Raw genomic sequence first — 8,063 nt, forward strand, 5'->3', positions numbered from 1 at the left:
AGTAGTACAGCAGAATCCAGGGGAGGGAGACCTCTGTTGGCGGGAAAGTGTAACTTATTTCAGTCGAGACATTTATGCTGTACGGTATGTAGCACAACAGCCTAATATTAAAAATCATTCAACAGGATTTTTACTATGCTAATTAATATTAATCTGGAGGCTTTAATCTTCGCTTACAACCCTGTACCATCTTCTGCGAGTCCTGTGTAAATTCTGTCCGTGTAGAAATCTGTGAATATGCAGGAAGCTGCACTCGGATGGCGAACGTAGAAAAGTTAGTAACGTGACATGGTTCACAGTGACACGGTTTCATTTCACACAGAAGTCCATAAAGGTTTAGAAGGTGAACGCAAACATGTATATACGGAGAGTAACAATATTATGCAAATCGATGCAAATTTATGCAGCGCTTTAGCTTTAACGACAGATGGATGAATATTTTTTCTGGCTGTTGGCTGAGCTGTTTTTATCCAGAGAACAAGTCTCACTGTATTACTGTACATCATTAAGGAAACGTACAGGAATGGAACAAACAGCAAAAAAGCAGTGAAGCTCATCCGACCAATGAAATAATCCTCAATAATGAGCATATAATGATATATATGTACATTCAAATGCACACAACACTATGAGAGTGAGATGAGAGTGTGTTTGTGTGCTCTGCGATGGGTTGGCACTCCGTCCAGGGTGTATCCTGCCTTGATGCCCAATGACGCCTGAGATAGGCACAGGCTCCCCGTGACCCGAGGTAGTTCAGATAAGTAGTAGAAGATGAGTGAATGAATGAATGAATGAATGGTTGAAGATTTTCTTGATTGGTTGAAACGCATTGATTCATTTCCATAACAAGCTCTGAACTAATTCACTCCACAAGACAAATAAAATCCTTAATTCTAGCAGTCTCCATCTGATCGTCATTCGAACCAAAGCAGGAGTTTATACAGGAGAGATTTATACACAAAGCTTCTACAGTGTTGAGAAGGTGCTGCACCGGTGTCTGTTACGTCTCACGCATCAGGTGAACTTTACATTTTCAGACACGAGAATGTCTTCAGGACGTTTGCTCTTGACAAGCTACGGTTTCACGTACTGTCTTCAAGAGAAAATGACGGACGTGTTGTTTATAGTTGCTTATACTAAGCGATGCTAACATTAAATATAACATTATGTAGCATTAACATAGTGACGTAAGAGGAATAAAGCACTGCAGGATGTGCGGAATCTTGATTCATCTACAGCTGTAGATGTCTTCATGACATTCTTGACCTTACAGACATTTTTATTCATCCATATTTTCTGTCTTGTTCTGATTGCACTTAGTTTCTAGCTCTTTGCTCTTTTATGCAGCTCTGCGTCTTTATATAACGCCATGATCACTCGAGTCAAAAATAATTATAGTCAAATGACAGTAAAAGCTTCTTGACTGAACTTGATAGTGGTCTGTATTTTGTCTACATGTTGTTCCGTATTATCTCGCTTTCTTGTCTCGTGCCAAAAAAAGGTCCCTTTCTCTCCACGTCCCAGGAGAGTTGTTCTATTTACACAGAGCACACATGATCACACACTCTCTACAACATTCCTCCCTGAAAAAGTGACAGAGCAGAAAGTAAAATATAAGATCTGTGTATAAAATTGTAATTAATTGGTGCATATTTCGAATTTGGTGCATATTTCTAATTATATAAATAATTAGACAAGTAATATAATTATATATGTTTATAATTACATAAAAATTTATCACATAATAAATAATTAAATAATTGTTTTTTTGAGAAAGAATAAAAAAAACAATAAAAAAAAATAATACATTCATTTAAATAAATAATTTACAGTCAACTAAATAATTGATTACTCATTCATTCATCTTCTACCACATATCCGAACTACCTCGGGTCACGGGGAGCCTGTGCCTATCTCAGGCGTCATCGGGCATCAAGGCAGGATACACCCTGGACAGAGTGCCAACCCATCACAGGGCACACACACACACTCTCATTCACTCACACAATCACACAGTATGGACAATTTTCCAGAGATGCCAATCAACCTACCATGCATGTCTTTGGACCGGGGGAGGAAACCGGAGTACCCGGAGGAAACCCCCGAGGCACGGGGAGAACATGCAAACTCCACACACACAAGGCGGAGGTGGGAATCGAACCCCCAACCCTGGAGGTGTGAGGCGAACGTGCTAACCACTAAGCCACCGTGCCCCCAATAATTGATTAATAATTCATTAATTATATGTTTATAGTTATATATGTTCTAAATACATAAATATAAATATACGTTAGTTAGATGTTATTTACAATAAAAAATAAAATAATTGGGGTTATTTTTTTGGAAAGAATTAAAAAATGTTATTAACAAAATACTATTTTAATTCAAATAAATTTATGAATCAATAATTAATCAATAATTATATGTTTATAATGATATATGCTATAAATAAATAAATAAAATAAATAAATAAATAAATAAATAAATAAATAAATAAATAAATAAATAAACAAATATATTATGTTTAGATGTTTATAAATACATAATGAATTAAAGAATTAAAGAATTATTTTTGAAACATTTTTTGAGAAAGAAAGTTGAACAGCTCTATTGTTATAACTCATAACATACTGTAAGTGCTGTCAGGAATCAGTTTGTTCCCACAACCTTAAAGGTAACAATTAACATCTTAAGGACATCTTATTCTGTGTTGTCTTACGTCTCTCTGGTCCCGGAGTTATGTTGTTTCATTATATTATTTCATATATATATATATATATTTCAGTATATGGTCAAAAAGACAATAAAAGCGTATTGACTTCTTTAACAGTTGGAATTATTTGATAACCCTGGGCAGATTTGTGTTCTATAAGACGAACTAAACACCCATTGTTGTAACACAATAACTGCACTTGGTCATGATGACGTCTCTCTAACTCCACGTTCTGAAGTCTTTTATTTCTTCACGCCAGCAGAGCGCACGTCTCTGAACGTTTTCATTTCTCTTATTTACATATTTACACACTCTCTTACTGCTTGAACAGCTAGTGTTATTTCTCTCCTTTGGCAGGTTAAAAGCTGTGCTGAGCTCCTGGTCATTTTTCACAGTGATCTAATCCGATTTCACGTCTATTCGTAACTAAATTACATCCCATTTTTTCCTACATTTGAAATCCACGGTTCCATCAGGTGCGTTTAGTCAGGGACAGATTATGCTGAAAAATGTGTGTAAACGTATCAGGACGTCAAATCATGCTGTATTAGGGACATTCAGTAAGAGCATAAAGAGAATAATAATAATAATAATAATAATAATAATAATAATAATAATAATAATAATAATAATAATAATAAAATAGCTCCGAACAGATTCTGAGGATATTTTGACAGTGAGCGAATGATTCATGCTGCAGTTCAAAAGGCTCACACCAGGTTTAGGTCATGTTCATAAATACTTCATGACAGGAGATGTCAGAGGAAGCCATATGCTTCAATGCAGGGATAAATTTATCTAGTTATCTAGTGCTTTAGTGACAAAAACCGCTGAGTTTGATTTCCGAATCTCTTTAGATCTTTAAAAGCCTCTCCATAAACATAAGGACATTAGAGATAAGGATTAATATATAAAAAAACATTACACTTGTACAAAAGTAAAATGTAGAAATCAATCAGAACTAGTCTAGGCACCATTTCAAGAGTTTACGCCAAACAATACAATCGTTCATTTATCACCTCTTTAAATCAGCAGCCTACAGGCTCTTAAACTGGCACATCATCCACCAAACAGACACCAATTACTCTGTTCATGCAGTCAATGTGGGATTATAGTCAAAATATCATGACATGGAATTTATTTGAAATTAATTTGGAACAAATCTGGCAATTAGGTTACAACGAGGACAAGATAAGTTGCTCTGTTAAAAAGACAATAAAACAAATGATGAACATTTCATAAAATAAAATCACTCTCTCTCTCACTCATCTTCTACCGCTTATCCGAACTACCTCGGGTCACGGGGAGCCTGTGCCTATCTCAGGCGTCATCGGGCATCAAGGCAGGATACACCCTGGACGGAGTGCCAACCCATCGCAGGGCACACACACACACACTCTCATTCACTCACACAATCACACACTACGGACAATTTTCCAGAGAGGCCAATCAACCTATCATGCATGTCTTTGGATCGGGGGAGGAAACTGGAGTACCTGGAGGAAACCCCCGAGGTACAGAGAGAACATGCAAACTCCACACACACAAGGTGAAGGTGGGAATCGAACCCCCAACTCTGGAGGTGTGAGGCGAACGTGCTAACCACTAAGCCACCGTGCCCCCAAAATAAAATCAATTAAAATAAATATTCTAGTTATATCTAGTGTGTCATTTGGAGCAACTCAACTGTCATCAACACTATAAAAATGTTCATTTTTACGACTATATGACAAATTACATGTTATAAAGGATAGGATTTTGAAGCCTTGTGCAAGCTGACAGAAAAAAAACAAACAGAAAATTGTTTTGTGCAACAAATTATTAAGGTACCGAGCTGACGTGTAATAATAATTTGATTTAAATTGATCCATGCTGACCAGATGAAGCGCAGAATAACCTAAAAGAAAAAAAATAACCTATTTATGAAAATAAATAGAAAGAAACTCATTAAGAGCCTTGTGATCTTCCCTGTAAAATCCCGTGGCTTCCTTACACATGCACCCAGTGCCACGAAAACATCCCCGGATCGAATTAGAATTTAATGATCGTGATTAAAACAAAACTATTAAAAGAATGAAATGAAATGGAAAACTTCTGCTATGCGCTGCTGTTAAATTACACACATGAGTATTTTAAACAGAAATTAAAAATCAACAGCATGAACGCTTCCTGAACACAGTTTCGTTTGTCAATCAGTAACCAGGCAGCTGTGAAATGAGCGATAAAGTTAAAACGTGAACTCGGTTTCCACTATAATAAGAACACCTGTACACCTAAACACTGCATAAAATCATGCATACAGTCTAGGAGAATGACCAGACTGATTCGATCCCTAACCAAACAGACAACACAGCGAATGTACAGTACAACAGCAGATGAACCCATCGCGGTCGTCTCCTTCAGTCACCTAGGAACACGTATGCTAAAGTAGACGGTAAGAGTATTTTATCTATAAAATACGATAACTATTTTCTATAACAATGATCTAATTCACCGAAACAAGGTGATCTAATCCCTGTTTTAAGGATGGCTGTACTTGACTGTACTTATTTTACAGCCCAATCAGCTGAAATATGACAGAATCATCTGTCAATACAAGATAATTTGTTCAAGAAAATATGCTAAAAATAAATCTGTAAAAAATTGACACAACAATTTACATATTATCTAGAAATATACGATTCTGAGATTTACGTAACAAAACACATTTAAACAATGTAAAACAAAATAAATCAAATGACTTTAGCTTTGGTTATTTAACTTATTTTTCCGCTACCTTTGTTACTTCTACAAAAGAAGCATATGCACTTGTATTGTTTATCTCACTGACACAGCAAAATTCCCAGTGCTGAACAAACTGCACACACACACACACACACACACACACACACAATTTAAGTGTTGAATTAACACCCAGAGAGTGTATACTGTATGTGTCCAGCAGGTGTTAGAGAATGTTAATGGAGAAGTAAAGTGATGGTCAAAAGAAGCTGCACTGCATCTTTGTGGATTTAGAGAAAGCGTATGACAGGGAGTAAAGAGAGGAGCTAGCATACGTAGCGTACGAGGATTTCAGGAGTGGCAGAGAAGTATGTCAGAGTAGTTCAGGATATGTATGAGAGGAGTATGACAGCAGTGAGATCTGCTGTAGTTCAAACAGGCGAGTTCAAGGTGGAGGTGGTGCTACATCAAGGATCGGCTTTGAGTCCCTTCTTGTTTGCTATGGTGATGGACAGATTGACAGATGAAGACAGACAGGAATCTCTGTGAACAGTGATGTTTGCGAATGACATTATGATCTGTAGTGAGAGTAGGGAACAGGTGGAGGTACACCTGGAAAGGTGGAGGAGTGTGGAAAAGAGGTGAAGAGGTGAAGAGGTGAAGAGGCGAGTGCAGGCAGGTTGGAGTGGGTGGAGAAAAGTGTCAGTAAGAATCAAAGAAAAGGCTCTCACAGTAGTGAGAGCAGCTCTGCTGTATGGGTTAGTGACTGTAGCAGTGAGAAAAATACATAAGGCAGAGATAGAGGTAGCAGAGATGAGGATGTTGAGGTTCTCTTTAGAAGTGATGAGGATAGACAGGATTAGGAACGAGCACATCAGAGGGACAGCTCAGGTTGGCTGCTTTGGGGAAAAGGACAGAGAGGATAGATTGAGATGGTTTGGACATGTACAGATGAGGGAGATGGTTATATTGGTAGAAGGATGTTGGAGATGGAGCTGCCAGGTAAGAGGTCAAGAGGAAGACCAAAGAGGAGATGTATGGATGTGTTAAATGAAGACATGAAGGAAATTGGTATGAGAGTAGAGGATGCCAAGGATAGAGTTAGGTGGGAACTGATCATTTGCTGTGCGAAACCTCTAACTGAAAAAAAACGAAAATAGAAGAAGGTATACGGCAGGTGCGAATCGTATATTGATTCAGTATTGGCATCATCTGGAGTTTAGTTCAAACATAATTGAATAGTTGAGAATTATGTACAGTTTGATATCTTTATTTCTGATAGTGTTTAGCTGTGGTCAATTTACCAGTGACTGGCATTAGCACAATTTAACACACAATCACATAAATTTCATCGATCATAAATTATTTTTCAAAAAATATTATGTGAATAACACGTGATTGTGTGTGAAAAACAATTCCAGTGAGATAAAACATGAAAATAAAACAACATGAAAAAATGACACGTATCAGGTGGGGAAAAAAAATCACATGAAATATTTAGGAATTTTTACATTTACATTTACATTTACAGCATTTGGCAGACGCCCTTATCCAGAGCGACGTACATAAGTGCTTAAATCTCTAACATTGAATACATTAATGCTGGCTCACTAAGTTACATACTTAAGATACCATGAGTTTAAAACATTTGTTCAAAGTTACAATGAAAGTGTCAAAGGTGTGTGTTTTTTTTTTGTTTTTTTGTTTTTTTTTTGTTTTGTTTTTTAATTTTTTAAAATTTTTTTTTACATTTTTTTTTTTTATTTTTTTTAAATTTTGTCATTTTTTGAAAAGAAACGAATCGTGATCGTAAAAAAAATAAAATAAAAATCACGTGACAAAATTAATCGTGTATCACATGTAAACAACAGAACTAGATAGAAATAGAGTACAAGTGAAAACTAAACAAGCAAAAATGAATGAATCACGTGAAGAAAAACGACATGAGAAAAACGTGAAAAACAAATCGTGAGAAAAATCATAATTTATGATTATCTTTTTTTTTTCAAAACACGTGAAAAAAAATATTGTGAAACGAATTACACGTGAAAAAATAAAACAGCTGTGTACTTGTGAAGAGTTTACTTACAAAAATAAATATACTGTATTGTGACAAAATAAAAGGACATGCGGTAGCTACATTTACACATTTCTGAAACATAACGTTAAATATCTATTTGAAAACACGTGCAAAACTTTTGGAAGCTAAACTTAAATGTGTAGGAATTCTTTAAGATACTATATTCAACCCTGGATGTGTTTACTGACATCAAATTACATCTATTGAGTTTACTGTAACACGACAAGATAGGTGTGTGTGTGTGTGAGTTGATAGTGTATACAAAACCCATGCCGCTGAAATGGTGCGTATTTTGCGTAAATTGCGCGTTTCTGCCGGTTTACCGACAGCTCTGATAAACGGACAGAGAGAAACGGGAAGGGGGTCACGGCCACAAATCAATACTGAGAGACAAACTGCGGAACTGCTGACGAAAGCAACATCCTGGACCATTCTCCCTAACCGACAGTCATTCACATCACATCAAACCTACGCCTTAATCTATTATTGTATTTTTTTTTTTATATTGAATCTGATTGTTTAATGCGGTGATTAAACCCATCACAAATA

Source organism: Tachysurus vachellii, chromosome 4 (assembly GCF_030014155.1).
Source record: "Tachysurus vachellii isolate PV-2020 chromosome 4, HZAU_Pvac_v1, whole genome shotgun sequence".
Lineage (NCBI taxonomy): Eukaryota > Metazoa > Chordata > Actinopteri > Siluriformes > Bagridae > Tachysurus > Tachysurus vachellii.